Genomic DNA, 25,475 nt, shown 5'->3' with positions numbered 1-25,475 from the left:
ACTTCATTTTTCAAGATCTCCTGTACTCCTTAATCATAGTTTACCTGGATGATATTTTGTTTTTTTTCTGCTTCTGTTCAAGACTACCCTCGTCATGTCCGCACCGCTCTCCAACGCCTCCGGGACTATCGTCTCTTCACCAAACTAGAGAAGTGTCCGTTTCATCAACAGTCTATTCCTTGCAACGTTTTTTTGGGTTTGCTAACTACTAACGGCAGTTCATCCATTAATACTCACTTATTACTGCCACTCTTACCACACTGACCAGGAAGGGTGCTGATGTGAGGAACTGGACACCGGAGGCCCAGGAGGCTTTCGTCACCTTAAAGCAAGCCTTTCTCTGTGCTCCTGTGCTTCGAAGCCCGGATATTTAAAAAAAACATCATTTTAGAGGTGGATGCCTCTTCGCTGGGGGCAGGGGCCGTTCTGTCTCAAACCTCAGACTCTGGCAAGCGTCATCCCTGTTTCTTTTTTTCCAAAAACGTTTCTCCAGCAGAGCGTAACTACACCATTGGGGACCGGGAATTGTTGGCCCTTAAATTGGCTCTCCAGGAATGGCAATATCTCCTGGAGGGGGCCTTGCACCCCATCACAGTAATCACCGACCACAAGAATCTCCTATACCTTCAGGATGCTAAGAGACTAAACCCATGACAGGCACGCTAGCCTCTTTTCTTTGCCCGTTTTAACTTCCGCCTGGTATTTCGACCTGCTGAAAAGAATATTTAGGCTGATGAATTATCCAGGGCCTTCAACCCTCCCGAAGAACCCGAGGAATCCTACCCCATGCTTAATCCTGCCTGTGTTGCCTCCACGACTGTAGTTTCTTCCGTCAGCATGAAGACCTCTGTTCCACACGAGTCCAGCAAGAAGGTTCTCAAATGGGGACACTCCTCCACGTTTGCTCTGGATTCCGCAAGACTTTTCATTTAATCTCTCAGTACTACTGGTGGCCACGCATGGCTCAGGATGTCTTACATTTTGTTTCCATCTGTCCCATCTGTGCCCGAAACAAATACTCTCCTCGTAAGCTGTGGGAATTCTTACAGCCACTGCCAGTTCCACAGCTCCCTTGGCAAGAAGTATCCATGAACTTTGTTACTGATTTACCACTGTCCCAAGGTCACATGGTCATTTGGGTAGTGGTGGATCGATTCTCCCGTATGGCCCATTTCATTCCCATGAAATCTCTCCCCTCGGCCACTACTCTTGCCAAGAATTTCATCCAGCATATTTTTCGTTTACATGGTCTACCTCTCCGGATCATAAGTGATCGGGGATCTCAATTCACTTCTAGGTTCTGGAGAGCACTGTGTTCTGCTTTTGGCATCACCACCCATTTTTCATCCGCATACCACCCACAGACCAATGGAATAGTGGAACAGGTCAATCAAACTCTCAAGACCTTCCTGCAAATGTATACTAATAACCGACAGGATGATTGGTCCACATTACTCCCCTGGGCTGAATTCGCCAATAACAACTGTCTCCACACTGCCTCTCATATGTCACCATTTTTTTTACAGTATACGGGCGCCACCCATGACTACCACTTCCAATCCCTCAGGCTCAAGCCTCGCCTCAGCTCCAACAGACCCTCACTGATATCCAGGATATTTGGAGCAGGGCCGCTGCTAGATACAAGCTTTTCGCAGATCGTAAGAGGTGGTCTGCTCCGACCTTTCAACCTGGACAAAACGTTTGGCTTAGTACCAAATACTTGAGACTCCGATTACTTTGCTCCCTGATACATTGGACCCTTTTCAGTACGATCTCGGGTGGGAGCCGTCACTTATTGTCTCCAGTTACCAGGTAATCTCAAGGTCCACAACGCTTTCCACGTGTCCCTGCTAAAGCCATTCTTGACCTCGAATTGGCACCCAGAGCCAAAGAAGATCATCATTCCTGATTCCGAGCCGGATCTTGGATTCGAGGTAGATGAGGTTCTGGACTCCAAACGTCAAAGGGGATGGCTGTTCTATTTGCTAATGTTTTTAGTGGAGTCTGGTTATATAGTTCCCCATAGGCGGTCGGTGGCCCAACTGTTTGGGGAGGCTAAAGGGGCGGGGTTAGGGGTGGTACCAGTGGTGGGGCTTACATCCATAACTGTCTGACAACACACCTAGCTCTGCCCTTGTTGACGTGTTTTAAAATTCAAGCAAAACTTGTACAGGAAAACTAATTCAAATAAGCACAATGCTATCATAGGAAACCTATCTACTCTAGCCCATTATATGGGCTGAAGCTAGTAGGCAGAGCTTGCCACCATTTTCACTCACCCAAAACAATAGCAAAATATTATTAGACTAGTGAAAAAGGCCTGTTTCTGACAGAAATGAAACGGGCGCTAGCAAGGTTTTCCTCGGAGTGTGTATGTTTGAGAGAGTGTGTGTGAGACTGACTGTGCAAGTGTGTGTGTGTGACAGAGAGAGAGTGAGACTGGGTGCGAGTGTGTCTGTGACAGAGAGAGAGAGAGTGTGTGTGTGTGAGAATCAGAGTGTGTGCCAGGGGCCCCTCACTCCTCCCTCCTAGTTCCAGGGTCATCCCCCCTCCATCCTTCCCTCCGAATTCCAGGGTCATCCCCCCTCCCTCCGAGTTCCAGGGTCCCTTCCAGTTTCAGGGTCCCCCCCATCCTCCCTCAGAGTTTCAGGGTCCCCACCCTCCCAGTTCCAGCAGCTAAACACAGGTTCTCACCCCGGTGCTTCCTAAGCACCAAGCTACAGCAGCTAAACACAGCAGCCCAAGGGCTCACATTTGCTCCAGAGCCTGGCCCCGCGGGCTCTGAACCTGAGAACCTGACAGACACATCCTTATTCTTACCGCGGGGCCGGGCTCTGGAGCAAACGTGAGCCCTTGGGCTGCTGACGAGGAGCGACAGCAGCAGGCAAAACCCACCAACCAATACTGGGCAAGCACACTGACACCGGCAGGGACTGCAGGCACCGCCCAGCGAGCCGGAACACAAGGACTGGAACACTGGACTGGAATTCCCTGGACTGGAGGACACAGGACTGGAATCCCCCGGACTGGAATACTGGACTGAAATCCTCCGGACTGGAGGACACTGGACTGGAGCACACCGGACTGGTCCACACAGCTTCACCTGCACTTAGCTACTAAGCCCCCCAGGAGTTGAGCTCCTGGGTTCGAACAGCCGGAAGGACTTACTGGACGACACAGGGACCAGGACTAGAACAAGCTGTAACTGAAGTGCACCTAACTCCTAAAGTGACCAAAAGTGTTCCTAAGCCCAGCACCAACAGAAAAGCTCCTAAGCCCACCACTAACAGCAGTGCTCCTAACAGAAATTAACAGGGGTGCCCCTACACCCTACACTAACAGAAGTGCAGGGAAGCCACAAGGGAAAAGGAAGGGAAGACAAATGCCAGACCTAACACTGGTGCTTCCTAAGCACCAAGCTGCAGCAGCTAAACACAGGTTCTCACCCCGGTGTTTCCTAAGCACCAAGCTACAGCAGCTAAACACAGGTCACGAGGAAAAGCGGGGAAGACACAAGGAAACAGGCAGGAAAGCCAAATACCCAAACAACAAAAGGTGCTTCCTAAGCACTTACTAACAAGGGTGCTCCCAGCACCAAACTCCAGCACTGCACCAACAGCAGTGCTACTCACCGTAACAAAAGGGAAAAACAGGGAAAGCTAAACACAAAGACACCAGTGCACACTGCACTAACACTAACCTGGACCTTAGCAAAAGCAAACAGGGAAACTAGACACAAAGTCAAAAGTGCACACTGCACCACCCTACCTAAAGCAAACACCACCGTTGCAAAGGCTCTGAAGGAAACAACAACACTTCCTTATCAAGGCCCTCCCTGATGATGTCACACTCCCTAGACCCAGAGAGCACACTGAAACCCATAGAGGCCCAACCCACACCAATGCAACACCGTGAAGCACTTGAAGCCAGTACACCCAAAGAGAGTTAGAGCTAACTCCGTCCACACACACAGCTGTAGTAAAGTGAAACAATTAGCCCCATGCTGCTGGAAGCTGCCACAATCCACAATTTTGTTTGTTCACTCATCTTGGATTGTGGACTGCACCATGTAGCTTATTGCTCCTCATTTTGAGAGGTTCAGATGCTTAATCTATACACGTCAATTTGTTGACCCCTGAGGAAGGCTTTGTAGCCGAAACAACGACCGTGTAGGGTCCCAATACACTGTGATTTTGGTGCTCTTACCACCGTGGTTTCAGTACTGGTCTTTTGGACTTGTTTTTCTTCCACCCTTGTGTACTTTGCTTCTTTTAGTTGTTCCTTCCACCATGCTTAGATATTTATATACACCTTCCTGTTCAAGTTCCTTTATCTCACAGTGTTCAGTCAGAGATATTTTCAGTTTTGCTCAACTTTCACCTAAGGAAAGCACCTTAGTACATTGTCCATATTTTTCTCCAAGGTAGATTCTTTCATATTTTCTTAGATCAGATTTGCTGTGGAAACATTTATTACATTCCTATATGATTTTTCTCCAGTGTGGATTCTTCCATGAATTCTGAGGATACTTGTTTGATGAAAGGTTTTACCACATTCAGAACATGTATATAGTTCTTATGGTTTTTATCCAGTGTGGATTTGTTTATAAATTCCAAGTTGATTTTTTTGAAGCTTTTACCACATTCAGAACATTCCTATGGTTTTTCTCCAGTGTGGATTTGTTCATGAATTCTGAGTTGATCTTTTCGATTGAAGCTTTATATTATATTCAGAACATTTACATAGTTTTTCACCAGTGTGGATTCTTTCATGAATTTTCAGATAAAATTTGTATCTGAAGTTTTTATCACACTCAAAACGCTTCTATAGTGTTCCTCCAGTGTGGATTCTTTCATGCTTTCTAAAGTTACTTTTATGGTTGAAGCTTTTACCACATTCAGAACACTTAAATGGTTTTTCTCCACTGTGGATTCTTTCATGAATTCTGAGGTTATCTTTTCGATTGAAGCTTTTATCACATTCAGAACATTTAAATAGTTTTTCACCGGTGTGGATTCTTTCATGAATTCTGAGGGTATCTTTTTGATTGAAGCTTTTATCACATTCAGAACATTTAAATGGTTTTTCACAAGTGTGGATTCTTTCATGAATTCTGAGCTTATGTTTTCGATTAAAGCTTTTATCACATTCAGAACATTTAAATTGTTTTTTTTCAGTGTGGATTCTTTCATGAATTCTGAGTCGACCTTTTCCATTGAAGCTTTTATTACATTCAGAACATTTATATAGTGTTCTTCCAGTGTGGATTCTTCCATGCTTTCTAAAGCTACTTTTATGGTTGAAGCTTTTACCACATTCAGAACACTTATATGGTTTTTCTCCAGTGTGGATTCTTTCATGTATTCTGAGTCGACTTTTTCCAGTGAAGCTCTTACCACATTCAGAACATATGCTTAGTTTTTCTCCAGTATGGATTCTTTGATGTATTCTGAGTTCAGATTTTTGATTGAAGCTTTTATTACATTCAGAACATTGAAATGGTTTTTCACCAGTGTGAATTCTTTCATGAATTCTGAGGTTATTTTTTCGATTGAACCTTTTATCACATACAGAACACTGAAATGGTTTTTCACCAGTGTGGATTCTTTCATGAATTCTGAGGGTATCACTTCGATTGAACCTTTTATCACATTCAGAACATTGAAATGGTTTTTCACCAGTGTGGATTCTTTCATGAATTCTGAGGTAATTTTTTCGATTGAAGCTTTTATCACATTCAGAACATTTAAGTCGTTTTTTCCCAGTGTGGATTCTTTCATGAATTCTGAGTTGACCTTTTCCATTGAAGCTTTTATTACATTCAGAACATTTATATAATTTTCCTCCAGTATGGATTCTTTCATGAATTCCGAGTTCATCTTTTCGATTAAAGCTTTTCCCAGACTCAGAACATATGTTTAGTTTTTCACCAGTGTGGATTCGTTCATGAATTCTGAGGGTACTTTTATTGCTGATTCTTTGACTTTGTCTGAGATTTGGCCAATTGGTGGAATTTCTCTCTTCTTCAATACATACATTCGAGCTCTCTCCTTTTGGGGTATTTTCTTGCAAGCTTACACTACTACTACCTCCCACACTATCAGCTGAAGGATCAGGGCTGTCTCTGGGGGGGTCTTTTTCTTTACATTCCTCCTTCTGTTCTCCATCGCACCCTTTCATTCTCTTATTCCCAAATCCATCATCTGCTGGATAAAAATGAAAGTATGTACATAAATTATACACCTATCTAGTAAGACATATATAGGCAAATATCCCATCATAAGTATTTAAAGTCACTTGCTGGTAGACAGGTGTAGGTGAGCAATGGCACATAAAGAGACATAAACAGACCATCCTGATCTCATCTGTTGGTTCTGGACATTTCATCCTACCCTGCAGTCTCTGCAGTGATTCCCTTCACTCTGATTATACTCACTAACCAAAAACTCAATGTGAAAATTTAGAAATACTCCACAGCACATAGCAATGATTTTTGACAAAGGAATTCCTTGCTCACCACTCGTGGTCACTGAAAGGAACCTCTTCCATTTTCAGGATCTCTACTATGGGTTCAGTGGCATAGGTGTCACTATGGGGGTGTAAATGCCTCTCCCCTTGCAACCATAGTGAAAACTAGTGCCAAAGCTGCACATCTCCTTACCTCCCTCTCCGCAGTCCCTCCAATCTTACAGGCAGTAACCACTAGGCTATTCCTCCACTCTGAAGCTGCCCATGGATAGAAAGGAGGGAAAGGGAAGGGAGAGGGGGACATGGTGTCCATGGATGGAATGGAGAGAGGAGAAGCTGCACGTGGATTGAAGAGATGGGAAGATTTGGAAGGAAGCAGAAAAATGGAAGAAAGCTAAAAGATCAGTGCTAAAGATGGATGTAGGGCCGGAAATGAAAAAGAAAGGATGTGAGAAAAGAAATAGCACATAAACAGGAGGTCCTGGAAACAGTTAAGCGCACATAGGTAGGGAAAAAGAACCAGAGATTGGAAACAAGATGATTAGAAAAATAAAATTGAGACTTCCGGTGGAGCCGCGAATCAAGATGGCCGCCGGGGAGTGAGCTCCGCCGAACCTCAAGCGAGGCCTCCGGATCCGCAGGCTCCTAACCCCCCATGGATTGACCAGAATTGTGAGTGGAGTTGGCGGGAAGAGGGAGGTGAGAGAGGAGAGCCCCGAGGAAGCCAGAGAGACCTAGATGAGCCGCCAGACTAAGGCAGGAGTTAGAGAGCAAAATGGCGGCCGAGGCAGGAGCATCGGAGACACGGTAGAAGAACCCTCGGGGCCGGAGATAAAAGACCCCCCATCCCCCACCCCGGGAGAATTGGACCCTGCTCCTGGCAGAACGGGAGAGACAGGAGCGAGGGTCGGGAGCCAGTGACCTTGGGGCGAGCCGCTGAAGAAGTGGACGGAGAATTTCCTGCCCCTCCCCCTTTTTCCTAGCTGCCTCGTGGTGCAGTTGGTGAGAAAGGTGAGAGGAGAGTCGAGGGAGAGACAGAGGGGAGTAGGCGGCGGAGAGAGGAGCGGAGGAGGGGCGGTGAGGAGCAGCAAACGGTGGTGGAGTAGAAGTGATGGCGGCGATAACCCAGATAGAACTGAGACTCCCAGAGGCAGTGGAAGCAGGATGAGAGCAGCTCGAGGCAGGGCAGGAACATAGAGGCACTGAACAGTCAGGGGTCAACAGTAGTGGAAGGGACCCCACAGAACAGAGTGTCTGACTGGTTTTGGCAGTTGTGAGGTGGCATAGTGCTTAAGGGGAACCTAGCAAAAAGGCTGTGGCCGAAAGGAAACAACAGAAGTCTGAGCAAGTTAAAGCAGAAGAAAGGAGTAATTAAGATGCCACCAAAAAAGAACCTAGAAAAAACCAGGTTTGCGGCGGATCAGTCTGGAAAGGCGAAACCAGAGACGACAGGAACTAGCCAAGGAGTGGAAAAGCTGATGGTGATCCCTTCTGATTCTGAGGAAGAATTACACAGAGAGGGAGGGGAGAACCCTGAGAAGATTTCAAAAGCAGACATGGTGGGCTGGTTCAAGGAGCTGAAGTCAGAACAGGCAGGAGTCTGAAAAGACTTACAAAACACACTTAGAGAGATTCGGGCGGCGATCAGAGACCTGGGGACACGTGTGGAGGAGGTGGAGGGGTAAGAAGGAAATGGTACAGGCAGAACCAAAGAAAAAACGGAAGGAGGCACACGTGGAAGTGGTGGAGATCCAACAATTAAAGGACCAGGTGGAAGATCTGGAAAATAGATCTTGCTGCAATAACCTACGGTTTAAAGGAATCCCGGAATTGGACATTTTCAATAACTGTGAGGTAGTGATAAAAGAATTGTGCCAGTATATATTAAGCCCGGATGTGGAGGGCGCGCAACAGGATATCTGCTTACAAAGAGTACATTGAATTATGGGGCCGCAGCGGGATTCTTCCCCAAGAGACATTGAGGCATATTTTCAAAGCACTTTGGGAGGCTAAGTTCCATATGTTTCTATGGAACTATGGGAGGCTAAGTGCTTTGAAAATAAGCCTAATTATAGCTTGCTTCCTAGATTTTCCCACCAAAGAACGGATTCTGGTCAAGGCAAGACAGCAGAAGGTGATACAATAACTATGAGATTGGAATATATTAGGATTTGGCTGGAACTACATTGCAGAAAAGAAGAACAATGAAAGAAGTGACAGGATTCATGAGAGAAAAGGGGATCCGATATAGATGGCTCTTCCCCTTTGCAGTGTGGCTCACGGTGGAGGGGAAATCGAGAAAGGTGAAGAACCCAGAGGAAGCGTGGGAAGTGCTCAGAGCATTGGGTTGCGAGGGAGTTCCAACCCACGAACAACAGGTACGTTGATAAAATTAGAAGAACAGTTTTAAAAAAACTTAGGGGGGCAACTGAGATGGTAAAAACTGTACAACAGGCATGGACGCTGTTCAAAAATACCATCCTGGAGGCCCAGGCCAAACATATTCCGTGAATTAGAAAAGAAAGACGGAAGTCCAAAAGACAGCCGGTGTGGTTGAAAAGTGAGGTGAAGGAAGCTATTAGGGCTAAAAGAAACACCTTCAGAAAATGGAAGAAGGAACTGTCTGAAAACAACAAGAAGCAGCATAAGGAGTGTCAAAGCAAATGCAAGGCGCAGATAAAGAAGGCCAAGAGGGATTACGAAAAAAAATAGCATTAGAGGCAAAAAAGCATAGTAAAATTTTTTTTAGGTATATTAAAAGCAGGAAGCCGGCAAAAGAATCGGTTGGGCCGCTGGATGATAGAGGGGTAAAAGGGGCGATCAAGGAAGATAAAGACGTAGCGGAGAGATTGAATGAATTCTTTGCTTCGGTCTTCACCGAGGAAGATTTGGGTGGGATACCGGTGTCGGAAATGGTATTTCAAGCGCACGAATCGGAGAAACTTACTGACTTCATGGTAAACCTGGAGGATGTAATGGGGCAGTTCAGTAAACTGTAGAGTAGCAAATCTCCTGGACCGGATGGTATTCATCCTAGAGTGCTGATAGAACTGAAAAATGAGCTTGCGGAGCTACTGTTAATGATATGCAATTTATCCTTAAAATCGAGAGTGGTACTGGAAGATTGGAGGGTGACCAATGTAACGCCGATTTTTAAAAAAGGTTCCAGGGGGAGATCCGGGAAATTATAGACCGGTGAGTCTGACGTCGGTGCCGGGGAAAATGGTAGAGGCTATTATCAAAAACAAAATTACAGAGCACATCCGAGGACATGGATTACTGAGACCAAGTCAGCGCGGCTTTTGTGTGGGGAAATCTTGTCTGACCAATTTACTTCAATTATTTGAAGGAGTAAACAAACGTGGCCAAAGGGGAGCCGGTTGATATTGTGTATCTGGATTTTCAAAAGGCATTTGACAAGGTACCTCATGAAAGGCTACAGAGGAAATTGGAGGGTCATGGGATAGGAGGAATTGTCCTATTGTGGATTAAAAACTGGTTGAAGGATAGGAAACAGAGAGTGGGGTTAAATGGGCAGTATTCACAACGGAGAAGGGTAGTTAGTGGGGTTCCTCAGGGGTCTGTGCTAGGACCGCTGCTTTTTAATATATTTATAAATGATTTAGAGATGGGAGTAACTAGCGAGATAATTAAATTTGCTGATGATACAAAGTTATTCAAAGTCGTTAACTCGTGACAGGATTGTGAAAAATTACAGAAGGACCTTACGAGACTGGGAGACTGAGCGGCTAAATGGCAGATGACGTTTAATGTGAGCAAGTGCAAGGTGATGCATGTGGGAAAAAAGAACCTGAATTATAGCTACGTCATGCAAGGTTCCACGTTAGGAGTTACGGACCAAGAAAGGGATCTGGGTGTCATCGTCGATAATACACTGAAACCTTCTGCTCAGTGTGCTGCTGCGGCTAGGAAAGCGAATAGAATGTTGGGTATTATTAGGAAAGGTATGAAAAACAGGTGTGAGGATGTTATAATGCCGTTGTATTGCACCATGGTGTGACCACACCTTGAGTATTGTGTTCAATTCTGGTCGCTGCATCTCAAGAAAGATATAGTGGAATTGGAAAAGGTGAAGCGAAGGGTGACTAAAATGATAGTGGGGATGGGACGACTTTCCTATGAAGAAAGACTAAGGAGGCTAGGGCTTTTCAGCTAGGAGAAGAGACGGCTGAGGGGAGACAAGATAGAGGTATATAAAATAATGAGTGGAGTGGAACAAGTGGATGTGAAGCGTCTGTTCACACTTTCCAAAAATACTAGGACTAGGGGGCATGCGATGAAACTACAGTGTAGTAAATTTAAAACAAATTGGAGAAAACATTTCTTCACCCAACGCATAATTAAACTCTGGAATTCGTTGCCAGAGAACGTGGTGACGGTTTCCTAAAGAACAAGTCCATAAACCACTACTAAATGGACTTGGGAAAAATCCACAATTCCAGGAATAACATATATAGAATGTTTGTACATTTGGGAAGCTCACCAGGTGCCCTTGGCCTGGATTTGTGTCGATTATAAGCTGGAAAGTTATTCAAAGTCGTTAACTCGCGACAGGATTGTGAAAAATTACAGAAGGACCTTACGAGACTGGAAGACTGGGCAGCTAAATGGCAGATGACGTTTAATGTGACCAAGTGCAAGGTGATGCATGTGGGAAAAATAAAACCGGATTATAGCTATGTCATGCAAGGTTCCACGTTTGGAGTTACGGACCAAGAAAGGGGATCTGGGTGTCGTCATCGATAATACACTGAAACCTTCTGCTCAGTGTGCTGCTGCAGCTCGGAAAGCGAATAGAATGTTGGGTATTATTGGAAAGGTATGGAAAACAGGTGTGAGGATGTGATAATGCCGTTATATCGCTCCATGGTGCGACCGCACCTTGAGTATTGTGTTCAATTCTGGTTGCCGCATCTCAAGAAAGATATAGCAGAATTGGAAAAGGTGCAGCGAAGGGAGACTGCCTGTTTCAGTGCTGCTCTCCGTTTTGGGACACACTGACCCCAACAGCCACAGTAGGATTTTGAATGGTTAAGCCCGCAGGGAGGGAGGGGAGGGGAGGGGGGTAGAGGAAAAGGGAGGGAAGGGAGGGTGTTGAGGGAATGGAGGGAGGCGAGCATTGGGTGTGAGGGTACGCAGGTGGAACGGTGAAGGCAAAAAGAAAAGCTGTGGAGCTACAAAATTATGTTGTTACAGTTCCATTGTGGACAGCCGTCAGGCCCCACTGTGAAAGTGGTCATTTCAAGGGGGTAGGGGGGGGGAGAAAATGAAAATTTATGATGACAGCCCACATTCTGCTATTCAGATACATCTGTATATCATTTGTTTAATAATCTTGTGTTATGGTTTATACATTGTGTTGATATGGTCATTAATAAAAATGATTTATAAAAAAAAAAAAAATTACAGAGCATATCCGAGGACATGGATTACTGAGACCAAGTCAGCATGGCTTTAGTGTGGGGAAATCTTGCCTGACCAATTTACTTCAATTCTTTGAAGGAGTAAACAAACATGTGGACAAAGGGGAGCCAGTTGATATTGTGTATCTGGATTTTCAAAAACGTTTGACAAGGTGCCTCATGAAAGGCTACAGAGGAAATTGGAGGGTCATAGGATAGGAGGTAATGTCCTATTGTGGATTAAAAACTGGTTGAAAGATAGAAAACAGAGAGTGGGGTTAAATGGGCAGTATTCACAATGGAGAAGGGTAGTTAGTGGGGTTCCTCAGGGGTCTGTGCTAGGACCGTTGCTTTTTAACATATTTATAAATGATTTAGAGATGGGAATAACTAGCGAGGTAATTAAATTTGCTGATGACACAAAGTTATTCAAAGTCGTTAACTCGCGACAGGATTGTGAAAAATTACAAAAGGACCTTACAAGACTGGGAGACTGGGTGGCTAAATGGCAGATGACGTTTAATGTGAGCAAGTGCAAGGTGATGCATGTGGGAAAAAAGAAACCGAATTATAGCTACGTCATGCAAGGTTCCACGTTAGGAGTTACGGACCAAGAAAGGGATCTGGGTGTCGTCGTCGATAATACACTGAAACCTTCTGCTCAGTGTGCTGCTGCGGCTCGGAATGTGAGTAGAATGCTGGGTATCATTAGGAAAGGTATGGAAAACAGGTGTGAGGATGTTATAATGCTGTTGTATCGCTCCATGGTGCGACCGCACCTTGAGTATTGTGTTCAATTCTGGTCGCCGCATCTCAAGAAAGATATAGTAGAATTGGAAAAGGTGCAGCGAAGGGTGACTAAAATGATAGCGGGGATGGGACGACTTCCCTATGAAGAAAGACTAAGGAGGCTAGGGCTTTTCAGCTTGGAGAAGAGACGGCTGAGGGGAGACATGATAGAGGTATATAAAATATTGAGTGGAGTGGAACAGGTGGATGTGAAGCGTCTGTTCACACTTTCCAAAAATACTAGGACTAGGGGGCTTGCGATGAAACTACAGTGTAGTAAATTTAAAACAAATCGGAGAAAATTTTTCTTCACCCAACGCGTAATTAAACTCTGGAATTCGTTGCCGAAGAACGTGGTGAAAGCGGTTAGCTTAGCGGAGTTTTAAAAGGGGTTAGACGGTTTCCTAAAGGACAAGTCCATAAGCCGCTACTAAATGGACTTGGGAAAAATCCACAATTCCAGGAATAACATGTATAAAATGTTTGTACGTTTGGGAAGCTTGCCAGGTGCCCTTGACCTGGATTGGCCTCTGTCGTGGACAGGATGCTGGGCTCGATGGACCTTTGGTCTTTTCCCAGTGTGGCATTACTTATGTACTTCTGTTAAAAAGCAGAGGTCCCAGCACCGATCCCTGAGGGACCCCACTAACTACCCTTCCCCATTGCGAATATTGACCTTTTAATCCTACTCTCTGTTTCCTATCTTTCAACCAGTTTTTAATCCACAGTAAGACACTACCACCGATCCCATGTCCCTCTAATTTCCTCTGTAGTCTTTCATGAGGGACCTTATCAAACGCCTTCTGAAAATCTAGATACACAGTATCAGCTGGCTTACCTTTGTCCACATGTTTGTTTACCCCTTCAAAGAAATGCAGCAGATTGGTGAGGCAAGACTTCCCTTCACTAAATCCATGTTGACTTTGTCCCATTAGTCCATGCTTTTGAATGTGCTCTGTAATTTTGTTCTTGATTATAGTCTCTACCATTTTGTCCGGCACCGACATGAGACTCACCAGTCTATAATTTCCCGGATCTCATCTGGAACCTTTTTTAAATATCGGCGTCACATTGGCCACCCTCCAATCTTCTGGTACCACGCTCGATTTTAAGGATAAATTACAAATCAATAACAGTAGCTCTGCCGGCTCATTTTTTTAGTTCTGTCAGTACCCTAGGGTGAATACCATCCGGTCCAGGAGATTTGTTACTCTTCAGTTTGCAGAACTGCTCCATTACATCTTCCAGATTTACAGATATTTCAATAAGTTTTCCGACTCTTCAGCTTCAAATACCCTGTCCAGCACCAGTATCCCACCCAAATCTTCCTCGGTGAAGACTGAAGCAAAGAACTCATTAAGTTTTTCTGCTGTTTCTTTGTCTTCCTTGATTGCCCCTTTACACCCCGGTCATCCAGCAGGCCAACCGATTCTTTTGCCGGTTTCCTCCTTTTAATGTATCTAAAAATATTTTTACTATCAGTTTTCGCCTCTATCGCTATCTTTCTTTCAAAATCCCTCTTTGCCTTTCTTATCAGCGCTTTGCATCTGAGTTGACATTCCTTATGCCGCTTCTTATTTTTCTCATTCCGTTCCTTCTTCCATTTTCTGATGGATTCCTTTTTAGCTCCAATAGCCGCCTTTACCTCACTTTTTAACCACGCCGGCTGTCATTTGGTTTTCCGTCCTCCTTTTCTGATACGTGGAATATGTTTGCCCTGGGCCTCCAGGACGTTGTTTTTGAACAGCATACACGCCTGTTGTAGGTTTCTTACCCTCTCAGTCGCTCCTCTAAGTTTTTTTTTTTTTTTACCGTTCTTCTCATTTTATCATATTTTCCTTTTTTCAAGTTAAACGCTAACATATTTGACTTCCTATGCTTACCTTTTTGAAAGCAAATTTCAAAGGCGATCATGTTATGATCACTGTTGTCAAGCGGCCCCTGGACCGCTACCTCCTGTACCAGATCATGCACTCCACAAATGACTAAGTCTAGACTTTTTCCTTCTATCGTTGGCTCCTGTACCAGGTGCTCCATAAAGCTGTCCTTTATTTCATCGAGGAAGTTTACTTCCCTAGCGTGCCATGATGTTACATTAACCCAGTCTATATGGGGGCAATTAAAATCACCCATTATTATTGCGTTGCCTAATTTATTTGCCTCACTAATTTCCTTTAACATGACTGCGTCCGTCTGCTCATCCTGGTCGGGCGGACGGTAGTACACCCCTATCACCATCCTTTTCCCCTTTACACATGGAATTTCAATCCACAATGATTCCAAGATGTCTTTTGTTTCCTGCAGAATTTTCAATCTATTTGATTCAAGCCTCTCGTTAACCTACAATGCTACTCCTTCCCCAATCCTGTCCACCCTGTCACTACGATATAATTTTTACCCCGGTATGACAGTGTCCCACTGGTTATCCTCCTTCCACCAGGTCTCAGAGGTGCCTATTATGTCTATTTCTTCATTCAGTGCAATATATTCCAATTCTCCCATCTTATGTCTTAGACTCCTAGCATTTGCATATAGACACTTCAAGCTAGACTTGTTATTCCTTATCACATCATGTTGATTACTTGACAGTACTATTTTACTATCATTTGTCTGTTTTTTATTATTTTTATTTAAGGACATTGAATCTACTACAGTATCTTTTGCATCCTCACTATCAAGAAACCCTGTCTTCCCTGTTTGGGCGATATCTTTGCAAGATACCTTATTCCGAACCATAAGCTTTTGTGCGACTGTTGGCCTTCCCCCTGTTCCTAGTTTAAAAGCTACTCTTTCTCTTTTTTAAATGAAGATGCCAGCAGCCCGGTCCCATCCCGGTTAAGGTGGAACCCATCCTTTTGAAATAGGTTCCCCTTTCCCCAGAATGTTGCCCAGTTCCTGACAAAACTAAAACCCTCCTCCTTTCACCATTGTCTCATCCACGCATTAGGACTCCGGAGCTCTGCCTGTCTCTTGGGCCCTGCGCGTGGAATGGGTAGTATTTCAGAAAACGCCACCCTAGAGGATCTGGATTTGAGCTTTCTTCCTAAGAGCCTAAATTTGGCTTCCAGAACCTCTCTCCCACATTTTCCTATGTCATTGGTACCCACATGTACCAAGACAGCCATCTCCTCCCCAGCACTATCTAAAATCCTAGTACTTAGTTGTCTTCTATTCATCTCTTTTCTCCTTCTCACCCTCTTTCCAGCAATTCCATTGCCCCCTCTGTCTTTCTCCCCCCCCCCGTCTTTCACCCACTCTCTAGTCCCCCATTTCTATCCTCTGTACTCACCCTCTGAGCCCTCATCTACTTTCCTCTGCTTTTCATCCCCTCATCAGCTCCAGCTCCATCCCTGTCTCTCCATCCTTCACTTGTCTCCAGGCCATTCTCTCTCATACCTTCTACCCCATCTACTGTTGCCTCTCTTTGACAACATTTACTCTGTTTCTACCCTCACTGACCCCTTGGGATCTCCTTCCTCACTGATACTCTTCCACAGCACCCCATCCTAGTCTCAGAACACAGAGCCCCTGTTCAAATACAGGATAAGCAATCACAAACTAACCCCCCCTTATTTACTAAGCTTGCGTGGCTTAGTAAACAGGGGGGTAAAAGTACTAATGTAGGCAAAAACTTAAACTGAAACTCAAGATGCCAGATTTTGCATGCAGTGCAAAACCAAATAGAAAGAAATGCATTTCCTCCTGTAGAGTGCAAAATAAAGCTGGCAGAAGTAAATTCTCAAAACTGACATAATTCTATCACTAACTGAAAATAAAATCATTTTCCCTATCTTTGTGATCTGGCAATTGTATTTTTCTAATCATCTTGTTTCCAGTCTCTGTGCGCTTAACTGTTTCCAGGACCTCCTGTTTATGTGCTATTTCTTTTCTTGCATCCGTTCTTTTTCATTTCTGGCCCTACATCCATAGCGCTGATCTTTTATTTTCAATAATTTTTATTGATGATTAACACATTAAACAAAACCATAATATTGCTCTGATAATCATTTGAGTATCCTACCATGTTTATACACATAGATAAAATCATTCAACTGTATTATCAAGATTTTACATTTTCTCCCTCCCACCCTCATCTTTTATTTCCAACGTTTTATTGATGCTAAAGGCATCGTAACAATCAACATTCTCAATGTATTACCAACACCAAATCAAAACAAACTAGTAACGAGATATCTCTTCGACAAGATATACCACAAAGATCAAACCATGTGAAACTCCCACATGTATCCAGCAATGTTAATAACGCCTTCTATTATATTACTATCATGTATTCCATTACCATGCAATCCAACATCCTTCTGTAATACTAATTGTATACTCTCTTCTCATTTCCATTATTCATGATGTATTGTAAGCCACATTGCGCCTGCAAAGAGGTGGGAAAATGTGGGATACAAATGCAATAAATAAATAAAAAATATCCGATCGATATCCTACATTTACATTCCCCCCCCCCCTCATATCCTACGCACATTTAATTCCAAGTACTATAACAATTCTCATTCCCCCCTATACAACCTAAACTATGCTCTCCCCCCAAACAAGATCATTACCTTGCAGGGTCCGAACTCTTATGACCTTCCGAGGTATTATCCTCATTGCTCAACATAACTACACCTCCCCCTGCCACAGCCCTCCTCCTAGTCGTTTGGCGTCCCCACTTAAAAATCTAGATCTGATTCATCAGTATGTAAACATCAATAACAGTGTGCACTAGGTATCTACACTAAGAGACAAGGTTAACATGGCCAAAAAACAAACAAACCCATAAAAGGATATGGAGCACATGTTTAAAGATTTCCCCTCCCATGCTATTTGAATATTACTAAAACTCAAAAATGCTCCAAAGGCTACTTGAAGACATAAGTACATAAGTAATGCCATACTGGGAAAAGAGCAAAGGCCCATCAAGCCCAGCATCCTGTCCCCGACAGCAGCCAATCCAGGTCAAGGGCACCTGGCAGCTTCCCAAATGTACAAACATTCTATACATGTTATTCCCGAAATTGTGGATTTTTCCCAAGTCCATTTAGTAGCGGTCTATGGACTTGTCCTTTAGGAAACCGTCCAACCCCTTTTTAAACTCTACCAAGCTAACTGCCTTCACCACGTTCTCCGGCAACGAATTCCAGAGTTTAATTACGCGTTGTGTGAAGAAACCTTTTTTCCTATTTGTTTTAAATGTACTACACTGTAGTTTCATCGCATGCCCCCTAATCCTACTATTTTTGGAAAGTGTGAACAGTAGCTTCACATCCACCTGTTCCACTCCACTCATTATTTTATAAACCTCTATCATGTCTCCCCTCAGCCGTCTCTTCTCTAAGCTGAAAAGCCCTAGCCTCCTTAGTCTTTCTTCATAGGGAAGTCGTCCCATCCCCGCTATCATTTTAGTCGCCCTTCGCTGCACCTTTTCCAATTCCACTATATCTTTCTTGAGATGCGGCGACCAGAATTGGACACAATACTCAAGGTGCGATCGCACCATGGAACGATACAACAGCATTATAACATCCTCACACTTGTTTTCTATACCTTTCCTAATGATACCCAGCATTCTATTCGCTTTCCGAGCCGCAGCAGCACACTGAGCAGAAGGTTTCAGTGTATTATCGACGACGACGACACCCAGATACCTTTCTTGGTCCGAAACTCCTAACGTGGAACCTTGCATGACGTAGCTATAATTCGGGTTCTTTTTTCCCACATGCATCACCTTGCACTTGCTCACATTAAACATCATCTGTCATTTAGCTGCCCAGTCTCTCAGTCTTGTAAGGTCCTTCTGTAATTTTTCACAATCCTGTCGCGAGTTAACGACTTTGAATAACTTTGTGTCATCAGCAAATTTAATTACCTCGCTAGTTATTCCCATCTCTAAATCATTTATAAATATGTTAAAAAGCAACGGTCCTAGCACAGACCCCTGAGGAACCGGCTCCCCTTTGTCCACATGTTTGTTTACGCCTTCAAGAATTGAAGTAAATTGGTCAGGCAAGATTTCCCCACACAAGAGCCGTGCTGACTTGGTCTCAGTAATCCATGATCTTGGATATGCTCTGTAATTTTGTTTTTGATAATAGTCTACCATTTTCCCCGGCACTGACGTCAGACTCACCGGTCTATAATTTCCCGGATCTCCCCCTGGAACCTTTTTAAAAAATGGGCGTTACATTGGCCACCCTCCAATCTACCAGTACCATGCTCGATTTTAAAGATAAATTGCATATCACTAACAGTAGCTCTGCAAGCTCACTTTTCAGTACTCTAGGATGAATACCATCCGGTCCAGGAGATTTGTTACTCTTTAGTTTGCTGAACTGCCCCATTACGTCCTCCAGGTTTACCGTGAAGTCAGCAAGTTTCTCCGACTCGTCCGCTTGAAATACCATTTCCGACAACGGTATCCCACCCAAATCTTCCTCGGTGAAGACCGAAGGAAAGAATTCATTCAATTTCTCCGCTACATCTTTATCTTCCTTGATTGCCCCTTTTACCCCTCGGTCATCCAGCGGCCCAACCGATTCTTTTGCCGGCTTCCTGCTTTTAATATACTGCAAAAAATCTTTGCTTTGTTTTTTTGCCTCTAATGCTATCTTTTTTTCGTAATCCCTCTTGGCCTTCTTTATCTGCGCCTTGCATTTGCTTTGACACTCCTTATGTTGCTTCTTGTTATTTTCAGACGGTTCCTTCTTCCGTTTTCTGAAGGCGTTTCTTTTAGCCCTAATAGCTTCCTTTACCTCACTTTTCAACCACGCCGGCTGTCTTTTGGACTTCCGTCTTTCTTTTCTAATTTGCAGAATATGTTTATCCTGGGCCTCCACAATGGTATTTTTGAACAGCGTCCATGCCTGTTGTACAGTTTTTACCCTCTCAGTTGCCCCCCTAAGTTTTTTTTCCACCATTCTTCTCATTTTATCATAGTCTCCTTTTTTAAAGTTAAACGCTAATGTATTTGACTTTCTGTGTATAGATACTTCAAGGTTGATATCAAAACTGATCATATTATGGTCACTGTTATCAAGCGGCCCCAGTACCATAACGTCCCTCACCAGATCATGCGCTCCACTAAGGACCAAGTCTAGAATTTTTCCTTCTCTCGTTGGCTCCTGCACCAGCTGCTCCATAAAGCTCACCTTGATTTCATAAAGGAACTGTACCTCTCTAGCGTGTCCCGATGTTACATTTACCCAGTCTATATTTGGATAATTGAAGTCACCCATTATTATCACATTGCCCATTTTGTTTGCGTCTCTGATTTCTTTTATCATTTCTGCGTTTACCTGCTCATCCTGGCCAGGTGGACGGTAGTACACTCACTCCTATCACCGTCCTTTTCCCTTTTATACATGGAATTTCAACCCACAATGATTCAAAGGTGTGATTTGTGTCTTGCTGGATTTGTAATCTATCTGAATCAAGGCTCTCGTTAATATACAATGCTACCCCTCCACCAGTCCGGTCCACTCTATCACTACGATATACTTTGTACCCCGGTATGACAGTGTCCCACTGGTTATCCTCCTTCCACCAGGTCTCTGTAATGCCTATTATATCCAATTTTTCATTTAGTGCAATATATTCCAACTCTCCCATCTTATTTCTTAGACTCCTAGCATTTGCATATAGACATTTCAGAGTATGTTTGTTGTTCCTATTTGCACAATGCTTAGTACTTGTCACTATTGATTTGCCATCTTTTGTCTTATCTTTAGTTTTATTTAAGGGCACCTGGCCTACCATGGTCTGTTGTGCAACCTCACTATTCAGAAACTCTATCTTCCCTGTTTGTGAGGTAAGATACCTTATCCCGAACCATGCGCTTTTGAGCGACTGTTGGCAATCCCCCCATTTCTAGTTTAAAAGCTGCTCTATTTCCTTTTTAAATGCCGATGCCAGCAGCCTGGTCCCACCCTGGTTAAGTTGGAGCCCATCCTTTCCCCAGAATGTTGCCCAGTTCCTAACAAATCTAAAACCCTCCTCTGTGCACCATCGTCTCATCCACGCATTCAGACTCCGGAGCTCTGCCTGTCTCGTGGGCCCTGCGCGTGGAACAGGTAGCATTTCAGAAAATGCTACCCAAGAGGATCTGGATTTGAGCTTTCTACCTAAGAGCCTAAATTTGGCTTCCAGAACCTCTCTCCCACATTTTCCTATGTCATTGGTACCCATATGTACCAAGACAGCCGACTCCTCCCCAGCACTATCTAAAATCCTGTCTAGGTGACGCATGAGGTCCGCCACCTTCGCACCAGGCAGGCAAGTCACCAGGCGATCCTCATGTCCACCAGCCACCCAGCTATCTATATGCCTAATGATCGAATCACCAACTATTTTATTTATTTTATTTTTGCTACATTTGTACCCCGCGCTTTCCCACTCATGGCAGGCACAATGCAGCGGGCAATGGAGGGTTAAGTGACTTGCCCAGAGTCACAAGGAGCTGCCTGTGTCTTTTAGTTTATATAGTGTATTGTATAATTTGTTTAGTGTTCCCTTCTTAGATGGCAATGAAATGTAATTAACTACAACAGCTTTCCTAACTTTTCCCTCCTGGGCAGCACTTGGAGACATACCCTCGGTGCGAGAGGATAGTACATCCCCTGGTGGGTAGGTCCTGGCTACAGGAGTACTTCCTACTTCACCAGGGTGATGCTCTCCTTCTAGGAGACCTCCCTCCTCCAAGGTAGCACAAGGGCTACCAGACTGGAGGTGGGATTTCTCTACAACATCCCTGTAGGTCTCCTCTATGTACCTCTCTGTCTCCCTCAGCTCCACCAAGTTGGCTACTCTAGCCTCAAGAGAATGGACACGTTCTCTAAGAGCTAGGAGCTCTTTGCATCGGGCACACACATATGACTTCTCACCAACTGGGAGATAATCATACATGTGACACTCAATGCAAAAGACTGGATAGCACCCCTCTTGCTGCTGGACTGCTGACTCCATCTTAGTGTTTTTGAGTTTTTCAATAATTTAAAACTTGCTACAGTATTACGGATATTTGCCTGATATAAAAGTGTCTTTTAGTTTATATAGTGTATTGTATGATTTATTTAGTGTTCCCTTCTTAGATGGCAATGAAATGTAATTAAAACTCTGTAAGAGCACTCCTTGCTTGTTACCCTAATTACAATAACAGACTATAAATAAAGAGTTGTCCTAGGGGTGGGTGGGAAGACTATCAGTACCTGCTAGAGCCTATTTGTTAATGCTGTGGTACAAAATTTTTTAAACTAAGTGGAAAAGACTGGAGATTAGCTGTTAAAATTTGCTTTTTATATTTTTATTTTGCCTAACACTAACCTACAATTCCTCCTTTAAACCCCAATCTTTAAGTTCCCAAAGCACAAAGCAAAGTAGCGTTCACTTACCAGAGAAATGTCCTCTTCTCTCAGATCTTCTCAGAAAGAAAGTTCAGTGGGACCTTTCCTCTTTATATAGTTTTGAATCTAAGGGGCCTCTTTTAAACAGGCTGTTTGCAGCTGACTCAGCAACCTATACAAGTATTCTACTTCCCCACACCTTAATTAACACTTAATTAAGGTCGCTGGATGAGGTTGCTGGATGGGCTACCTCTCCAGCAGCCAAGGAACAGAAAATAACTGCCTTTTAGAACAATTAACAATTTACACTTACTTGAGGTCGCTGGATGAGCTACCTCTCCAGCAGCCAAGGAACCGAAAATAACTGCCTTTTAGAACAAGAGTCTTTGGCTGTTTAGTTTCTACTTCTAAAAAAGGTTTCAGTTTAAAACTATGGGGAAAATGCCTATTTCTAGAGAAATGAGCTAGAGATGGCGGTAACTAGTGAGGTAATCAAATTTGCTGATGAAACAAAGTTATTCAAAGTAGTCAAATCGCGGGAAGATTGTGAAAAACTACAAGAGGACCTTACGAGACTGGGAGACTGGGCGTCTAAATGGCAGATGATGTTTAATGTGAACAAGTGCAAAGTGATGCATATGGGAAAGAGGAACCCAAGCTATAACTACGTCATGCAAGGTTCAGCGTTGGGAGTCACGGACTGAGAAAGGGATCTAGGTGTCATCGTTGATGATACGTTGAAAACCTCTGCTCAATGTGCTGTGTAGCTAGGAAAGCAAATAGAATTTTGGGTATCATTAGGAAAGGGATTGAAAACAAAAATAAGGATATTATTCTGCTGTTGTATCACTCCATGGTGCGACCGCACCTCGAGTATTGTGTTCAATTTTGGTCGCGGCACCTCAAAAAAGACATAGTGGAACTGGAAAAGGTGCAGAAAAGGGCGACAAAGATGATACAGGGGATGGGATGACTTCCCTATCAGGATAGGCTGAAGAGGCTGGGGCTCTTCAGCTTGGAGAAAAGGCAGCTGAGGGGAGATATGATAGAGGTCTATAAGATAATGAGTGGAATGGAACGGATCGATGTGGAGGGGAAAATTAGGTTCTTACCTTGGTAATTTTCTTTCCCTTAGTCACAGCAGATGAATTCATTAACTGATGGATTGTATCCGCCTACCAGCAGGTGGAGATAGAGAAACTGAAAAACCACAGTGACCCTTGGATGGCTAGCCCCCAACTGCCTTCAGTATTTGAGATTTGCAAAGCAGAGTGAACCATAAAGGCAGAATAACATAAACTTTCCTCACAGCGAACAAACGACCCAGAACAGGAGCAATAACCATACAAAGGAGGGATGATCTCAATCTCCTGTAGTAGAACATCATGTAGAAATTCTGAGAACTGGTTTCTAACTTCTCCCAATGAGATATATATCTGCATGAAAGATCTGAACAAAAAACAAAGTCAGACAGGGAGGGATCATGGATTCATCTGCTATGACTAAAGGAAAGAAAATTACCAAGATAAAAACCTAATTTTCCCTTCCTTGTCATCAGCAGCAGATGAATCCATTAACTGATGGGATGTACAAAAGCACTCTCTAAGTAGGGTAGGCACAGGCCACACCGCGAGCAAGCACTTGTGCTCCAAAAATCGTGTTCTGCTTTGCTGCAACATCCAGCCTGTAATGCCGGACAAATGAGAGCTGAGAAGCCCAAGTAGCTGCACTATACAGTGGGGGAAATAAGTATTTGATCCCTTGCTGATTTTGTAAGTTTGCCCACTGACAAAGACATGAGCAGCCCATAATTGAAGGGTAGGTTATTGGTAACAGTGAGAGATAGCACATCACAAATTAAATCCGGAAAATCACATTGTGGAAAGTATATGAATTTATTTGCATTCTGCAGAGGGAAATAAGTATTTGATCCCCCACCAACCAGTAAGAGATCTGGCCCCTACAGACCAGGTAGATGCTCCAAATCAACTCGTTACCTGCATGACAGACAGCTGTCGGCAATGGTCACCTGTATGAAAGACACCTGTCCACAGACTCAGTGAATCAGTCAGACTCTAACCTCTACAAAATGGCCAAGAGCAAGGAGCTGTCTAAGGATGTCAGGGACAAGATCATACACCTGCACAAGGCTGGAATGGGCTACAAAACCATCAGTAAGACGCTGGGCGAGAAGGAGACAACTGTTGGTGCCATAGTAAGAAATGGAAGAAGTACAAAATGACTGTCAATCGACAAAGATCTGGGGCTCCACGCAAAATCTCACCTCGTGGGGTATCCTTGATCATGAGGAAGGTTAGAAATCAGCCTACAACTACAAGGGGGGAACTTGTCAATGATCTCAAGGCAGCTGGGACCACTGTCACCACGAAAACCATTGGTAACACATTACGACATAACGGATTGCAATCCTGCAGTGCCCGCAAGGTCCCCCTGCTCCGGAAGGCACATGTGACGGCCCGTCTGAAGTTTGCCAGTGAACACCTGGATGATGCCGAGAGTGATTGGGAGAAGGTGCTGTGGTCAGATGAGACAAAAATTGAGCTCTTTGGCATGAACTCAACTCGCCGTGTTTGGAGGAAGAGAAATGCTGCCTATGACCCAAAGAACACCGTCCCCACTGTCAAGCATGGAGGTGGAAATGTTATGTTTTGGGGGTGTTTCTCTGCTAAGGGCACAGGACTACTTCACCGCATCAATGGGAGAATGGATGGGGCCATGTACCGTACAATTCTGAGTGACAACCTCCTTCCCTCCGCCAGGGCCTTAAAAATGGGTCGTGGCTGGGTCTTCCAGCACGACAATGACCCAAAACATACAGCCAAGGCAACAAAGGAGTGGCTCAGGAAGAAGCACATTAGGGTCATGGAGTGGCCTAGCCAGTCACCAGACCTTAATCCCATTGAAAACTTATGGAGGGAGCTGAAGCTGCGAGTTGCCAAGCGACAGCCCAGAACTCTTAATGATTTAGAGATGATCTGCAAAGAGGAGTGGACCAAAATTCCTCCTGACATGTGTGCAAACCTCATCATCAACTACAGAAGACATCTGACCGCTGTGCTTGCCAACAAGGGTTTTGCCACCAAGTATTAGGTCTTGTTTGCCAGAGGGATTAAATACTTATTTCCCTCTGCAGAATGCAAATAAATTCATATACTTTCCACAATGTGATTTTCCGGATTTAATTTGTGATGTGCTATCTCTCACTGTTACCAATAACCTACCCTTCAATTATGGGCTGCTCATGTCTTTGTCAGTGGGCAAACTTACAAAATCAGCAAGGGATCAAATACTTATTTCCCCCACTGTACATCTCTTGAAGAGAGAGTGCACCCGTTTCAGCCCACGAGGAGGAAATCGCTGTTGTGGAATGCGCCTTAAACGCTTCAAGTGGAGACCGACCTGAAAGCAGATACGCAGAAAAAATGAC

The 25,475-nt window shown here is 44.1% G+C and overlaps 1 pseudogene; it reads right to left on the bottom strand.

Annotated features, from left to right (window-relative positions):
• Positions 1–25,475, bottom strand: part of LOC115476804 — a 324,007-nt pseudogene that overhangs the window by 238,000 nt on the left and 60,532 nt on the right.

The sequence above is a fragment of the Microcaecilia unicolor genome, chromosome 1 (genome assembly GCF_901765095.1).
Source record: "Microcaecilia unicolor chromosome 1, aMicUni1.1, whole genome shotgun sequence".
NCBI lineage: Eukaryota > Metazoa > Chordata > Amphibia > Gymnophiona > Siphonopidae > Microcaecilia > Microcaecilia unicolor.
The sequence above is the reverse complement of the archived record's forward strand: the minus strand, read 5'-3'. Positions and strand labels throughout refer to the sequence as shown.